The sequence below is a fragment of the Rissa tridactyla genome, chromosome 4 (genome assembly GCF_028500815.1).
Source record: "Rissa tridactyla isolate bRisTri1 chromosome 4, bRisTri1.patW.cur.20221130, whole genome shotgun sequence".
NCBI lineage: Eukaryota > Metazoa > Chordata > Aves > Charadriiformes > Laridae > Rissa > Rissa tridactyla.
Genome location: NC_071469.1, coordinates 28,571,719 through 28,588,085, shown reverse-complemented (window position 1 = coordinate 28,588,085; position 16,367 = coordinate 28,571,719). Strand labels below are relative to the sequence as shown.

Genomic DNA, 16,367 nt, shown 5'->3' with positions numbered 1-16,367 from the left:
GCATGTTTTGTAGTTGCAATTCAGTATTTGTGTTTGAGAATATGACTGTCTCTGCAATGCCATGTTATGGTTGTTTCAGGCAGAGTAACATCAAATTTCCTGACTTGAGTATATTGCAAAATGTTCAGTATAGTGGTCCTTTATGATATACGTTGCCATTCCATTGCTTGAGTATAAAATCAGCCAAGGCGACAGCTGCACAGAGGGCTCAACATATTCAGAGAAAATCTGAACCCCATCTTCTCAAGCAGTGCATTTTGGAAGAGGGAGCTTACTATACTTCAGGAATGAGGAGTCACAAAAACAGATACCTCAGAAATTTAAGGCTTTGGCAGTAGGTCTTACTACTGTCATTTGGATATACAACAGGATATATGACTTGATTCAAATGCATAAGCTCAGCCACCTTCTAATCATTATTTTTGTTAGCGTTCATTCTCTGCAGATAGTATACCGTACGCTTAGCTGAGGTTCCTTTTTCCACGTTCTCTGATGAACTGCTGAGGTCAGCAATTTTATTTCAGTAGCTTGCTCTGATGAACTTTATTTCTACACCAGCTTCCCCATCCAGACAACACTGCAGTGCAGAGCAATAATCCAATTTTACTTGATTATTAATAATTACTCTCAGCTGCTATTTTTTCAGTTGATTGATTAGAATAAACACTGCTCTGATGGAATACACCAGAATCCATAACTCCTCTTCCTTCTCTCCTTCTACTTCAGCTCCTGCTTCTCCAGGCACAATGTGAAGTGAGGGGGTGTAACGCTGAGTGGCTTTTTTAAACGTGCCTTTTTGCTGTTTTTTAACCAGCTGTGACCAAAATTCATTTAGCTGGATTGGTGGAAGTCCACAAGCCCTGAATAATGTCTCTGGTTTGCAAGCCAGTGCTTTTGCTAAAGGGATATCTTTTCCACTGTTCAGGGTTGAAGCTGGACAAAACAACTTCAGTCTTTGTTTTAGCCTTCCAAACGGATCAAAGACTGTAGGTTTGCAGGACGTGTGCTTCATATTTACAGCGTTGACCCATGTCTGACTGGTTGTGTATCCCTCCAGCAGGGTTTCAGGCCATGAGTCACTTTGGAGGGATCTCGTGTTGTAGTTGTGTGAGGTTTTTGCTGTACCAAATTTGACAGTTTCTTTTTAATATTTAGAAAAAGCATAGCAAAAGGCACACTCTCAACAACTCGTGGCCTGAAACTCTATCCAGCAGTTCTGCATGGACAGAGGAACTTTAAAACGTTTGCAGATTTGTCAGGAACTTAAACACCTCAGCTAAATTATGCACAAAAAAAATAGGAAATTGAACATTGGTGTTCATGTTTGCACCAGCTTTGTGCACGGTCAGGAACAAGCTCTCCCAGCACTGCAATCCAGTCTCTGTGGCTCCCTTGCTGATCCAGCCTATTTTGGACCAGATTTGCTGTGAATGCCAAGTGGTGAGCAGCACTGCAGCCAGTACCCCAGGAAATCAGAACAGGCAGTTCAGGTGTAGCTGGGATGAGCAGTGATTTTCTTACAAAGTAGCTGCTGTTAACCCTGTGGACTGGAATTTGTTTTGAGGAGGTGGTCAGTGCAGCACGGGAGGTAATTTTGCTACTTGTAGACATTATCATTTGCAGCTTGGGTTCCTTAAATTCATCCTGTTTTGAGAATAATGCTATTTCCAGGGTGGGAAGGTGGGATGCGAGAAAATTGCTTGAATGTGGACAGAATTTACCTCCTCTTTGCAAGCAGAATAGTTGTCAGAGGTATCTAGAGCTTGGACTGTTCATCTGCTTAGGATGAATCCAAGGAAATAAATGAATCCCTATTAAAGAGTTCTTTTTAGGGAGCCTGTTGTTTCTGACTTTCTTCTCTGGAGTGAAGTGCACAGGGTGGACAAGCCTGTCACAGCTGGCAGAAAAGTGGCTTCCAAGGGATGCTCAGGCCAGTGAATGTCACCTGGAGATGGAGATGTGTGAATGGATTCGCTGTACCCCATGATTTGTAATAGTTGGTTATGGCCATTAATCTGTGCAGTGTGACTGGCAGAAAAAGAGTGTTTTTTAGTGTAAGTGGGGATTTCTGAGAAAGCCTTCTACTGGGAAAGATTTGTTCATCTTGTTTTCCTTCCAAGGAACGTTTGAAATAAAAGTGTGTTTGAAGAAGCAGTTTAACACTAGAAGACAAGTCTCCAGAAATGCAGAGAAGGGCATGGGATAGCTGCAGTGTCCAACATTCAGATGACTCGTCAGATCCTGTGGTCCAGTTCCTGTTCAGGTCAATAGAAATCATGACTTAATTTCAACAGTAGTTGAATCAAGGCTTAAATGAAGAGATAGGAACCTGTCCTAACTACCTGTGATTTATTTCCACTGGAGCTACAAAATGCTGGGTAGGGTTCAGGTAGCAGGTGAGATATTTATACTCAATTCCAACAATTTTTCCTCAGTAGGTCGTAAAATGAAGTATTGTTTTGTGGCTCACAGAGGTGCTAAGAAGTAGCACTCCTTGCCATGAGTGAATGAGAAAGAAGTTTCATTCAAGCTCTCATTAATGTGGATAAAATGTCCAGGTCAATTTTTGTAAGTTGATAGGGAGCCAAGGTTTCAGAGGCTTCTGATCACATGCCAGCAGTGATTTCATTGTGATGCAGAAGGAATGGGGTAAAGCTTAAAGCTCCAGTGCCATTAAAGCTTAAATGGCACCAGATGGAAAAGCAGAGCTGGGTTTCTGCAGCAGCACTCACCTTTCAAAACAGAGGGATTGATTTTTGGCTGCAGGATGCTCCTTGACACATGGTTCATCCCTACCATGTAAAAGGACTGAGTAATACAGAGTGACCATTTCATATGAGTTGATAGCACAGCTTCCATGGTACTCTTGAATTTCCAGAACTTTTATGTAGAGTTCCAGCTTTTCAGATGATATAGATGTAGTTTATTTGCCAGTATCTGTCTCTCTATGCTGCTTGGCTATAGAAGATAGCATGAAGTGTCAAAACATTTCTGTGTACATTAGAACATACACATTTCTGAATGTATATAAATAGAGAAAAGAGACCTGCTGAGTGAAGTGCAAGCAGAGGGCTGTGTGGAAGATATAGGGAGTGAAGCTGCATGAAAATTAGAATCTTGTTTCTTAGAATATTTTATGTTTCAAAATGTTAGTTCCTCCCAAATCTGGCTGAAATCTGAAATTTTAAGGAGAGTGGAAATTCCAATAAAGTTTATTTTGAGAAAGCTTCCAATATTTTTTTTCATTATGTTCTTGAAACAATGCACTCTTGGTCAGTCAAAGAACATGAAGCAGCACATGACAGGCTAAACAAAGTGCTAGGAACAAAGCAAAATTAAACGTCTCATTTTCTTTAGAGTTGTTTTGGAAATCTTACAGTACAGAACATTGCCAAAATTGACCTAGTTCTGTAATGAAACAGAATAGCATTTTTTAACAAAATTAATTTTTGATGAAAAACTTGTATTGAAGTGTAACTGCGAAGGAGAATGGAAAAATGGGTTGTATGGTGGTGTGGTCAGGAGGCAGCTGGGATGTGAAATAGCACCTAGGAAGATGGAGATAGGATTAGGCAGCATTAGAGATAAGGTTATTTTGTAGACCGGGTCACCGAGGACTGTGCTTAAAGTACGGTCGGATGTAGGAGGAGGTCAGAATTGGTCTGTATGATACAGACAGGTTTGAGAGGCCAATGTTTTATTTATTCTTCTGTCTAGCTTGCATGCAGGAAAACACTAACTACTCACACTACTTAGACAAATCTCTAAGATGCAGTGCTGAAGAAAGAGGTTCAAATTCTGCTGATAATCTGGGGCGGAGGCCATCTTGTGAGCACAGGTCTTACCTGTCCATCATCCTGTTTAGCACACTCGTCTGCACGCTCCATTTGTTCAATCATAGTTGCTGATTAACTCTCATGTGATGTTCCTGAGAGGTAGGTCATTCAGGACTATATTCCTGCTTCTCAGTTGGGGAAGCAGTGTCTTCCAGAGCGGCAATGACTTGGTGAAATCCACGAGAAGATTAGTATTGAGGCTGCAATTAGACTTTGAGATATTTTGGGTGCATTTTAAGGGCTCAGTATGCTGTATTTCAGTGCCCCATGTGATAAACACAGAGCTAGTGACTAGGAGTCATAACATGTATATTGATCTTAAGGCTGTCATTGGAGCACGCGTGCTAGTGGTTGGGGAGAGATGCGATCTAGGTATAGAATGGTTCCCAGACACTCTGCTCCCGAGAGTGAACTCGGAGAAAGGATGGGGACAGAGACAGATCTGGGAGAGCAAGGTCTACAGCACAGACCTGGCCAGAGAGAAATGGGTGTGGGACACAGGCTTAGTTTGCCAAGGGCAGAGGGAACTGGGAGTCTGGGCACACAGAGCAGCTGAAGTGTGAGTCTGTGGAGTTATAGATCCTGTCTTTATGCATCACATTGATCTTATTCAGTGTGTTATACTTAGCATTTCATTTATATAATGTCAGGGTGTTACACGGGTTTGTTTATTTTTAACTCATGGATGACTGGCAGTTTCAGTCTGGATCATGACTGGTAATGAAACGGGAGAAATTCGTTCAGGTTTGGCAAAAGATCTTTGACAAAAGGTCTCTGGAAATTGAGATAAATGCATTTTCTTGACTATTTATATTACCTCGTCACTTGGGAGCTAAGTCCAACACCCTCCCACAGACACACTATGCAGGGAGTGGTGAAAGCACTGACCACCATTTGCATGCGTTGGTAAATGGTTGTGTCATTTTGTGATACATGTTACATTTCATTTAGGAATTTAGGTAGGAAAAAGAAAAGGGGCCGAGGTGCATTCTGCATTGTGCAGTAGGAGTCTGGTGCAAAACCAGCCACCTGGTGAAGTACATCAGTTGACCAGAAGAGCTTGGGACTAGAAGCTGTCTCATAACCATTTAGTCATGCCTGACCTCACTGCTTGTAGCCACCCACAGACTTGCTATTTGTGCCATGTTTCCCATTGTAGACAGGGTTTGAGTGAAACCAGTTAGCAGATTTGGGAAAAGATTCCCTGATGTAAACAGAGTGCTGAATCAATAGAGACCAACACCTGCAAAAGATCCATCTCATACCAACACCTCTGGATGCCCCTTTCTTGCTGTACCACCACCAGATTCTCCAAAGGCAGTCACATTTCCTGCTATACTGAAGAATCCATCAAGGACTAAGAGGGTTTCCTCCCTGCACGTTTACACACAGCATTCTGCATCCAGCTCTACTGGACCCCTACTGAACCCCGGTGGAGCTAGGCTGCAGAATCTGCTTTAGAAATGACCCTGTTTGCCCTGATGGATTTGCAATGCTCACTGCTGGCTTGTCACCAGACATTGATTTCCATTTCCCATTGCTCTGAACTCTTGTATGGCTCACATACAGTGAGCTCAGTCTGTCTGCTATGAGCTGCCTGGGTTGTCCACTGGTCTGAATGTCTCTAGCTTCCAAGACCTCCCACTGTCAAAATATTTGGCAAAGCTGTTTTGTAAATGGATTTGGGCTTCTGCCTATTCCTACCCCTTGTCCAGGTTGCTCACACCTTCTGTTCTGCACACTTCTGTTCCCCTTCAGCCCAGTACTGTCTGTCCATCTCCTTCTCTTTCTATGCACCTAATGGAGGTTGGTAATCCCGTTAGGTGCTTGCAGCAGGCGCTGCCGAATTTGCTTGCAAACGCCTGTGCCAGGTCGAGTGTCATTGCCAGCAGCACTCTTGGCGGGATGAAGGTTGCATTAGTGAACAGTAATTGAAATGCAAAATAACATTTTGATCGAGCGAGCAGGCTGTTTATTTATCAGATCAATAGCCAAAATGCCCCATCTGGAGAAGTCAGCGTGATAATAAGTGATGGCATTCCAAGGGCAAAGGGAACAAGCACAGCGGGGAGAACATGTCAGCAGGGTGGGCTGGGCTGGGCTGGGCTGGGCTGGGTCACACTGGGCTGTCGGTTGCTGAAACTTGCTTCTTTTGGGGTCCCTTCTTTGAAGAGGGCAGCCCCCCTCCTAGTAGCATCTGCGAAGAGTTCCAGACCTCTGGACACAGAACAAACAGTTCCTAAATACGAGATCAGACAGAGTGCAGACATATGTAAAACCATTTAGGTCTTCTTCTCATGCTCTGGTAGACACGGCTGTGACTGAAGGTGCAAACTGCTGATGATGTAGCTCAGTTAATCAGTGTTTTTTTGATTGTTTGTGTTTGCTTTAGTGCATTATGTTTGCTATAAAGGTCTGAACGCTCACGGTGATGGTCTGGAAATATGAAGTCATAGTTTGGCTTCTGTAGCAACGCTGCTGGAATGGTAGCTAGGTGCATCCACATAATGAGGAAAGGAGAGATGTGGGAGGGTGTGTGTGAGGAAGGAATTTGTGTGCATTTGCACAATAAATTTATTATACGTATGCATACCCGCTATACACAGATGCCCTACAGAATAATATGTAACTTTTAGGCCTGTCTCAGGAAGGTACTATATGAAAGTGTAGAAGCAGCTGTATATCTTCTTTGTGAGTGCCTGACTGCCTCTCTGCTTTGCTGTGTCTGTCTGTTGGCTTCTGAGGTTGAAGATCTTGCAAGTTTGTGTTTTGCTTTTTTCTCATGTCCCAAAATAATAACAGGGAAAAGTGAAAACGTCTTATCCTGGGATAAGAAGATAATCTATTCACCATGACAGAAAGAAATATTTTTGTGAGGTTTTTTATAATCACATTTAGTTAAATTTTCAAAAAGTCATGCCAACTTGGGAGGAAAATGGAGGCAATTTAAAAGTATTTTTCTTTAAAATTTGTTTGTGGTGGGTTGTATTTTTTTTTATCTAGAGACTTGTCCCAAGTCTTTTATCTAGAGACTTTATCTAGAGAATGTGCAAGTTACACAGAGTGTTGAGGAAAATGATGTGCTTGTTCTGTTACACAGTTTTCTGTCTAAAGAGTGTTTGTTGGCCATGGTCCCCTCCTTATCTCTTGGTTTAGGCAAGTAAGAAAGCAGGACACCATGGGGCCTCAGGTAGGGCTCAGCTTGAGTGGACTGGAATCTACTTTGTCAGTCAAAGGAAATGGGGACAAACAGTCTGGAAGATGGATGAATGAAGTGGATTTAGAACAAGTCATTAGGGTTTGAAGCTGGAATTTGGGTCAGCTACAACGGGCTACTTAATACATGCACTGTGTGGTAAGAGATCTGCTAAATACCTACCAAAGGTGGGGTTTTAAAGACTCAGCAAAACTGAACCTTGAGGTTATCTTAAATAGGTAGCTAAAGATAATCCTGTATGTTACAGCAGTCTAAGGTGGGCAGAAGGAAACTGGGTGTTTCCATGTATCACCTATTCTCAAACCTGTGGTGCTCATCAGCTTGAGAGGAGCCTGGTCTATACTTACCTCTGTCATGCACTCCCTTTCTCTGCTTGTTCAAGTGCTGTATCTCAGCCTCACTGTGTAGCACAGGTTTCTTGTCTGTCCTTGACCCCATGCAGTTCTGCTCTTGTACCTCCATCCCCACTGACAGCCAATTCACTCCCACTTCCACACTTTTCTAGTGGTTCTGGGACATCTACCCTATATCAGATCCAGTGTTTGCTCTCACACTGTTATCTTGCTTTGCTACTGTATCATCTTAGAAATGCTTTCCAGAGAGTCAGGGATAAAAAAGGTTTCAAACTGAAAAGCACTAATTGCCCATTGTTATTTTCCATGCTGTAATTTATGTGGAACTAATTTCAGTCACTTTTTCAGGATCTGTCTGATTTTGAGTAATGTTTCTAATGATGAGGCACTTAATTATAGATTTCTTTGAGAGCTACAAGTGGAATCTAGGCAAAGCCCTTCTACTCTGTCTGGATTGTGTTGGCAAGGGTGGGAGAAAGAGGCAGAGTCCCACTACAACTGTAAGTTTTGAAGTGTAAGAAACAGAAACGCTCAAAAAAAAAGTAGCAGGTCCATCTTGGAGAATTCCCAAATGCATCCAGGTTGGAGAAACACGCAAGTTCATATTTCATCTGAATAAACCTAGAGTCCCCTTTCAATAAACTAGTATTCATAAAGAAATGTTAATTCTTAAGTCTCTTTTCACGTTTGTTTCTAGGATGATGTCCTTGATATGTAAGTATCTCCCATCCTAACTCCTTCCTCAAACACCTAGAGGAATTAAGCAATACCTCTGGGTCTGTCTTTTTTTCCTGCCATTGTTCATTATGAATTGCAGGCAAGGTTGAAGGGAGGGGTGCATTCAATGGATATCTTGAAATGCAAGGAAGTGCAGGCTGAAGAATTTGCACTGGTGGCAATTTTCTCTCAGAAATGCTAAGGGGGTACTGAGTGAAAGAAAAGGTCTATGTGAGATGAGACGAGGGATCAGGCTGGGATGCAAAAATAAATGTGATATGAATGGCAGTGCTGGAGGTTTTCCTTTCCTTGCCCAGCTGAAAAGGTGGAAGCAAAATTATGACATACAAGTGTTGGAAGTGTGTTTTACTGAATACGTTGTTGTATGGGTCTCATTCACAAGTGTCTGAAGGACACTGAAGAGAGATATAGATTATAAGTGCCCTAAATAGGCAGAGTATAAAGAAAGACATTCAAGAAGAAATGAAGGTCTAGGTGAGCATTTCAACAGGGATTGAGTTGCAGCTTTGCTGTATGCAAGCAAAATTGTTGAACTGGTGTGAGCAGTCTGCGAGATGTAGAAATAGTGGGGGAAGAAGTGGAAATGTGAAACACAGAATGATAACATGGGGGGAAAAGGGTGCTGGTAGAATTTGGATACACAGTGAACAGCAAGTCAATCCTGGTCCTTGTTTTGCTGTGATATCAACATGTTAAGTATAAGCAAGAAGCATTAGCTCAAGCGCTGAAGCAATTCACCCTGTAGGGAGTACCATTAGTACATGAAGAGGGCAAGGTACCTTCAAAAGGCAATGCGTTAATAAGAGAGTGAACCGATAATATATGTCACACCTCCAGATTAATTGTCACTTCATCTGTGTAATACTTCTTACCATTTACTAACAACAGTGTCATCCTAAGGGTAGAGAGAAATTACAAGAATGGGGAGAGGGATGAAGGCTAGTAGAAAAACCATAATGTCTTCTGCCCATGAGAAGCCTTTTTTATGTATTAAGCAGTCTCCAGACAGTTTGCTGCAGCAGCTTTCATCAGCGTGAGCCAATTTGAGCTAGAGAAGATCTACCGATATGTAACTGGGCTCTGGTTATGCAATGGGTCAAACGGATAAAATGTCTCCTGGGCATTAGACAAGCAAATACTATTTGTGTAAGAGCCAGAATATGAGCACTTGCTGTCTTCATCTCCTTGGCTTACAGAAGAGCCTAGCTTGGGCCTCCATCTCCCCTGCTGCACAAGGAATATGTTCCTCCAGTCTACATGGCAGAACTGGTCTCATCTAGTGACGCACTTCAGTAGATCTCACACAACCCAGTTCTCTTTAGGAATACCAGGGGACGTGATCCCTGGAGGCTGGTATCTAGATAGGCTTTTTCAGTTGTGAAGCTGTGGGACTTTGCTGGCTTTCTTACACTTTTTCATTTTAGCTTCTTCAGCCTCCTCACTCAAAAGTTATTCCCCTGACCCACTGTGAAATTATAAAACAAATATAAAATAATCTATATCTCTCTTCAGAGCAAGGGTGACAGGCAGGCCAAGTGTGATGCTTTTTTACAAAATACGCCAGGTCCAGATGCCCAGCAAAGACAAAGGCAACAGAAAATAGTTGTAATTGGAATTAGGATGGTGTAGCTCTCTTAGCATGAGATGCTGACAGTTGGACCTTGTTACAACCTGGCAGTCCAGGTTTGTGAACTACAGCTTGGTATTCATGCTATGGAAAAGAAGTCACACAATGCTTTCTACTCCAAATTAGAGAGCAAGTTCATCAGCCTTTTGCTAAACTATGGTTTATGTTTGTTCCAAAGACAAGTATGTAGTATTTGTGGGGGGGTATTATGGACAAATGCCTTGCAAACAAGCCGTCTGAGGCTTGCCATACTCTACAGAATAGAAGTGTAACCCACACAAGCCAAAGGGAGCTGCCACTAGCAAACATGGCAGAATGCTTAGAAATCATATCTGCACTCCAGAGAAAAATATTTAGATTGATCTGAGGTTCTTACTCTCTTGTCCTTTAGAGCAATGCAAAATACTGTCATTTAAACAAAAAACCTCTAAAGCCTATGCACTGGTAACTTGGCACTTTGTAGTTATGATCGTGCCCATCATACATTTACTACCCAAGTTCTTGCATACCCCCAGAGAGAAATGAAGTTTGCCCTGGGGACAAGACATGTCCCTGTATGATAGAATAATCCCAGAAAAGTTTCCTGGACTGTGGCTGGAATGGCCGAGTTATCCACAGTTATCCACTGTAGAGGAGTAAAGTGACGCATTGGCAGATCCCGTTATTCTTGGGCTGTTGCGTGGAGTAGAGCTGTCGGTAAAAGCAAGGAGTGTCTAGGTGATGTCTCTCTCTCATCTGAAGTCCAAACGGAGTAGAAGAGCAGGAGAAACCAGTGGGTGTGCCGACCCCTTGCCTCCCTAGCCCCATGGTGGGTGTCCTCAAAGCAGAGAGGTAGGGGTTGGGAGCACGTGTGTGAGCTGTCCATGGTAAGAGCAGGTCACCCAACACGTGTGGCCATCTCAGCTCCATGACATTAACTCTTTGCATTTGTGACCTAAAATTACACTGGCTGTTATTGCAGCTGTCACATCTAGCCCGCCACTTGGAAAACATTATTTATTTCTGTCTCCTGTATCTAAAAAAAAAACCACCTGACAAAATGTGGCTTGTTACTGGAGTTGCGGCCAGCGTTTGAGAAGCTGGTCTATATTGTTTGTCAGCCAGCTGTGGGTTGCAAAGCTCTCTCATGTGGCCCACAAAGGACACAAAGTCTGTGTTGGCCAAATGGCATCATGGCATGATATGCACATCTCATTTACACGTGCAGTACAGGTTTATGTCATCTGGGCTAACAAATACTGATAGCAAAAATAGGCCTGTACTGGGGAAGAGGTTGGATGTTTTATCTCTGTTTAAATCAGTGGTGTTTCTGCAGATTAAAACTTCTTTGGTCTTTCATGGTTGGTTTAAAAATGTCTGTGCAATCCAAAGTGTGCTTTTGTCACAAGCTGGGCCTGAAGTGAGCAGCTTTATAATGGCAGTCTTCTCAGGTTTTGTCGGTAAAGCCTGAGTCTACTGTGAGGACTCCCTGTTTGTGGGCTTCAGGGCTGAAGTGCAGTTCCACAAGCACAGCCACAGGGCACCTGGAATTTACAAGCTGTACAGGCATCTTGCCTGCAGGGTTTTTCAATTTTATGGTAGATCTTAGAGGACTTTAAAAAAATCAAGATTTTATTCTATCTGGAATCCACATCCAGTTGTAAGAACCACCCAAAAAAGCCCACTTTTGACCTTTTACGTTGCTCCTTGTGCCCAGAATAGAGAAGGTTTTGCCTGAGGAGGGCCTGAGTGTTCTCTGTCTCTCACTTTCCCTCAGCTGATACTAGTCCTACAGCTATATTTCAGCATTAATTTTAATGACAATTTCAGTCCTACTGTTGAAAGTCTCCAACATGTTGGGTTGGTGAGTGTGATTTTATCAGAAAATACTGGTGAAGGGACTAGCCTACATGGCAGAACTTCTGATGCCCATTCCTTACCTTCCTCCAGGAAACTGGAGTATAACACTGAGTTACCCTTGCCTTTCCTAGTGAAGATCATGTAATGAGGACCAGCCACTAGAGAAGCTCAGCAGTGTTGCCTCTAAACTTTCCTTGATCCAGTCTGGGATAGGGAGTGCTGAATGGAGAAGGTACAGGGTCAAATATTTGGGTTTGCATCAGCACTTAGATGCTCAGATGGAATTAAGTTACTGAATTGTGGATACATTTATCCGATAGAGAATTACGGTGGGGAAAAGTTACCTTCTGTTACAAAGCCAGATATTGTTCTGGCTGTCTTTCTAAGCAGGTGTGAGTGTTTTCTCTTGAGTCAGGTGAAGGCTTGTAGATAAGGAGCACTGAATTCCTGTAATTTTCATATCCTGAAGTGGGGTTAAAGAGATGAACATAGCTACAAATTACTATTTCTATCAAAAATAACCTCAAAGGATGTGCAATAAAACAGCCTTATCTGCATGGATCCCAAACTTACAATCCTTGAAGTTAAAAGAAAAAAAAAAAAAACTGGGGACAATATTTACTGCCTTAATTTTATAAGACTAAGCTTTTGTCACTTTCTGGTTCTGTCCATCTAGCATTCTTTCCCTCTCTTATTATTACTGTTGTTCTCAAGAGAGCGCTAAAGTCATAAGCAGTCCAGCCATTATAGACAAATAGCAAAAGATGAAAGGCTGGAGAAGAATTGGAGAATCTTGTAACATTAACCCAACGTCATTGCCCCAGGGAGATAACGCTAATGGATAAAAACCTAAAGCACAGTCTTGACTTGGTCTAAACCTGATGTTTACATCCAGAATCACTGAGATCGGAGCATGCTTGTCTGAGGGCAGTTACAGGCACATAAAGGCTAACAACAGCGTTAATGATAAACAGCAGTGGGTTTATGAAACAGGAGTACAGCAGACAATAACCTTTCTTGATACAATTAGATAATTAGTGGGAAAAAGGAATGCAGTGGATAGACTGTCTCTGGACCATGCATGGGCTTTTGACACAAAGCTGTGCAAGATCTTATTAGGCAAATTAGATCAAATTGGTTTTGATACAAATCCTGTGAAATGCATCATGGATTAGCTGACAGAGTGTAAACAGAAGGGTTAGAGATATTCTTTATCCTTCTGCGAAGGTGGTGTCCAAAAGGGCAGTGTTTTGGTTTTAAATATTCATTAGTGACCTGGAGGAAAATGTAAAAGGAGTAGCTCTCAAATTTACAGTTGATACAACTGAAAGATCCTAGAAAAAAAAAAAATCAGAGTAGAAAAAAGAAGAGCTAGGCTGAAAAAAGAAGAGCATTATTAACAGGCTTTGGTAAAACAAGTGGCAATTAGCAGTGTGTGGTTTAAGGATGATACTGGATCTACTTTGAACAAGGAGAATCTCCAAATTTCATGTTGTGCAGAGCACAGTGGCAAAAGCAGCTTATATTCAGAGAGGTCCCAGTGAGACAGTGGCTGTCAAATGATGTGAGCTGATGTGCAACCTGATGGCAGGCAAAGGTACTGCTCAGTTGGTCCATATGTCTGCCTGGCTGCGTGCTTTCCAGAGCGACTCTCCTCGGTAATGCTGTGGCATCGCACTGTGTGATTTGGGGCACCTTGCTGCAAGAGAGACCCAGGCAAGTTGGAACAAATCCAGAGAAGGGCCACAAAGATGCTAAAGGGATTAGCTGGAATGACCTATGATGAGGAAAGGTGAAAAGAACGAAATGTTTAGAACCTCTAAGCCTGTTACATGGACACAGAAATAGTAACGGAGTTTCCTGTGCCAGCACGGAGGAGAGTTGGATCAAGTCTCTCTCCTTTTGCATTCCTATTAAGGTAACTAGAGCTGAACAAAATGGCTGTTCATCACTTTGAACTCTTTGCAAAAAGCTGTTGTTCTTGAAGTTCAAGATGTTGTATTTCATTGCCAGCGGACACTCCGTTTAAAAATCACCACGGCATCTCCCTGAGACTTGCAGAAAGTCAGAGCTGGTGAGGCTTAACTCAGTGTGTCTGTGCAGCAATAATCAAGTATGCAAGTTGTTCCAGAGGCCAGAAAAGAAAAACACAAGCTCTGGAATGGCTGGAGTCACCTTAGCTATGATCTTTGGTCTGTCTTGGTGTTAAGGAATTTTGCCCCTAAAGCATGCCTTCACATCTAACCAGAACTTGCTATGTATTACTGTCTCCTGGAAGGGAACAGGGGCATCCTCAGCTGTAAGTATGGGGGAGGGGGGTGTGTGTGGGGTGTGCTATCCTTGATTTGCCATCAGACAGTCACTGTTTGCCTGCCTTGGGGAGAAAGGCTCCTTAATCGAGGTTGTGAGTTGAGAAGTGAGCTGGTCCTAGGAGACCGATCTCCCCTCTTTTTTTTTCTTTTTTTTTTTTTTTATTTTTATATCCAGTGGAGGGAAATACCTCAGTGGGTCCTCTTGAGGTCTTCTGAATTTGGAGCTTTTTAAGACACAGAAGCTGGGGTTTGAACTCCACTGACTGAATCTGACAGTACAGCTCACCTTCTTGTTGTGCCTTTTTCATATTCTTGTCCTCTGTCTGCCCTTAACATTACAACTCCAGCTCCTTTTACTGAGGAGTTCCTCAGTGCAGAACAGTTTTATGGTGGTTTTGCCTTCCATTTTGACCCTAATCTCACGTTATTGTGCCCAGTGATTTTCAGGTTTTTACTATGAATGCACTTCTCAGGTAGGGAAACATTCCAGAATCTGACCAGCACAGCAGCTTTCAGCTTTGCTGTGAAATGCTAAGATCTGGTCTCAGCTAGCAAAGCTTCATCTTCCTCCACACAGTCATCTGGCATTACACCAGGAGATCTACAATCTGTCTAGGTGCCCTGCGGGATTAAAGATGAATGCACCTGCAGCAATTATTCCTGTAACTGCTTCATGGCCTCTAGTCCAGTGTGACCCTCTGGGCAAAGCACAGGCATTCATCAACTCATCACGCTGTCTGAGAGGGACCAAACTCTGGATTCCTCTCAAGTAACACCAGGCAAAGCAGCTGAGGAACGTGAGATGCCTGCCCATACTCTCAAGGTCAACAGTCTTGCCAAATAACAAACTTGGCTGATCGATCCCAGAGATAGGACATGAGGTCAAACATTGAGGATGAAACAGAGAAGGGAAAATTAAGAGATACTAGGGTCAAACGAGATCATAAGAATGCAGGACTGTGAAGTTGCTGCATATCAAACGTACAATCATATCAACAGATGGGATATATATACACGTGCAGTCCAGCCTTGCTGTAACACAGAATGTTTTGTCCTGTCCCCTGACGGGTGTGACCACTTGGCAGAAAGAGTTGCCACAAATACCAGGTAAATAGGCTGAAACTGAAATAGAAATAACCCACATGACCATGGTATGGTAACTAAACCAGCAGAGCTTCCAAGAAGAAAAGTCAAGTATCCCCACTCAGTCAGAATTCTTTGGACATTTCATCAGGAAAATGCATGTATTTAGGTTTTCTTAAAAGCCTTTGACAAATTATCTTGCTAAAGGGAAAATTTAACCTCTCAGGTTAATACCATTATCAATTAAAAAGTGTCTGAGACAGAAAAGAAAGGGTAGACATATCCTACCCAGAAAAGAAAGAGAAGTCAATTTTCAGCATGATAAAGGTTAACACGAATCACCCACAAAGATCAGTGTTGTGGTGTTTGATCCACGTGTTAATGATCTGGGAAGTGGGTGAACAATGAGACTCTGCAGAGGACATCAAATTATCAAGGAAGCCTGAAGAACTCCAGAGGATCCTAATAAAGCTGGGTGCGTGGACAGCACAGTGGTAGATGAAATACACTGTTGACTATTGCAAAACATTGCACACCAGAAGGCATTAATTTGATTTTTCATACATTTTAATGGATTTTAAATTAACTGTAGCAACTCAGGAAAAGATCTGAGGATTGCAGTAAGCAACTTGGTGATATTCTCTGTTGAAGAAATGGTAACAATTTAGATTTTAATTTGAAGAGAAAAAAAGCAGACAATGTAAGGGGTTATATAATAGATAGGCTGAAAATAACATTGAAAATATGGTAACGTCAGTAGGTAATTGATGGCGAGCCTTTGTCTTGACTACTGTCCAGACCTTCAGCTGGAGAAGTGATGGAGCAGTGCCAGTTTCATGCTGCTCAGGAGCTGGCTCATTGAACTCTGTTCTGGACTGAACAGAAATAGCCAGACTAGAGGAAGTTCGGAGATGGATGATGAAGCAGATAAGAGGTCTGCAAAAACTTCTGCGTGAAGAACAATTATATAGATAATGAAGAGCTGAATGAGGAGAACATGGCAAAAGTACATTTCCTGAGAAGGAGAGTCAGGAGATGTTCAGGGAGCCTGAAAGGCTGCAAAAATAGCATGGGCAAATAAAAGTGGGATTTTTTTGTTTGTTCACACACTGCACAAGTAATTGCTGTAACTCATTGCCATAAGATATCATAAAAATTAACAGTGTTCTAAAAAAAAGTGTGAACGTTTATATAAGGAGTAAGACTATCTGTGACTACAATAAATAAGAACTTCTTGCAAATTTTGTAAAGATGCAGTCCTTTCCTTATACTTAAAAGCATATCCCTTTCTCTAAGAAGTCGGAATTTAAGAAAAGTGTCTCTGTGCAAAAGCCTTATACTAGTAAATAGAAGAAAAATTAA

General features: G+C 42.2%; 1 protein-coding gene across 1 annotated transcript in view; it reads left to right on the top strand.

The window, feature by feature from the left end:
- Positions 1-16,367, top strand: part of ESRRB (estrogen related receptor beta) — a 170,864-nt gene that overhangs the window by 107,962 nt on the left and 46,535 nt on the right. The window lies entirely within an intron of this gene.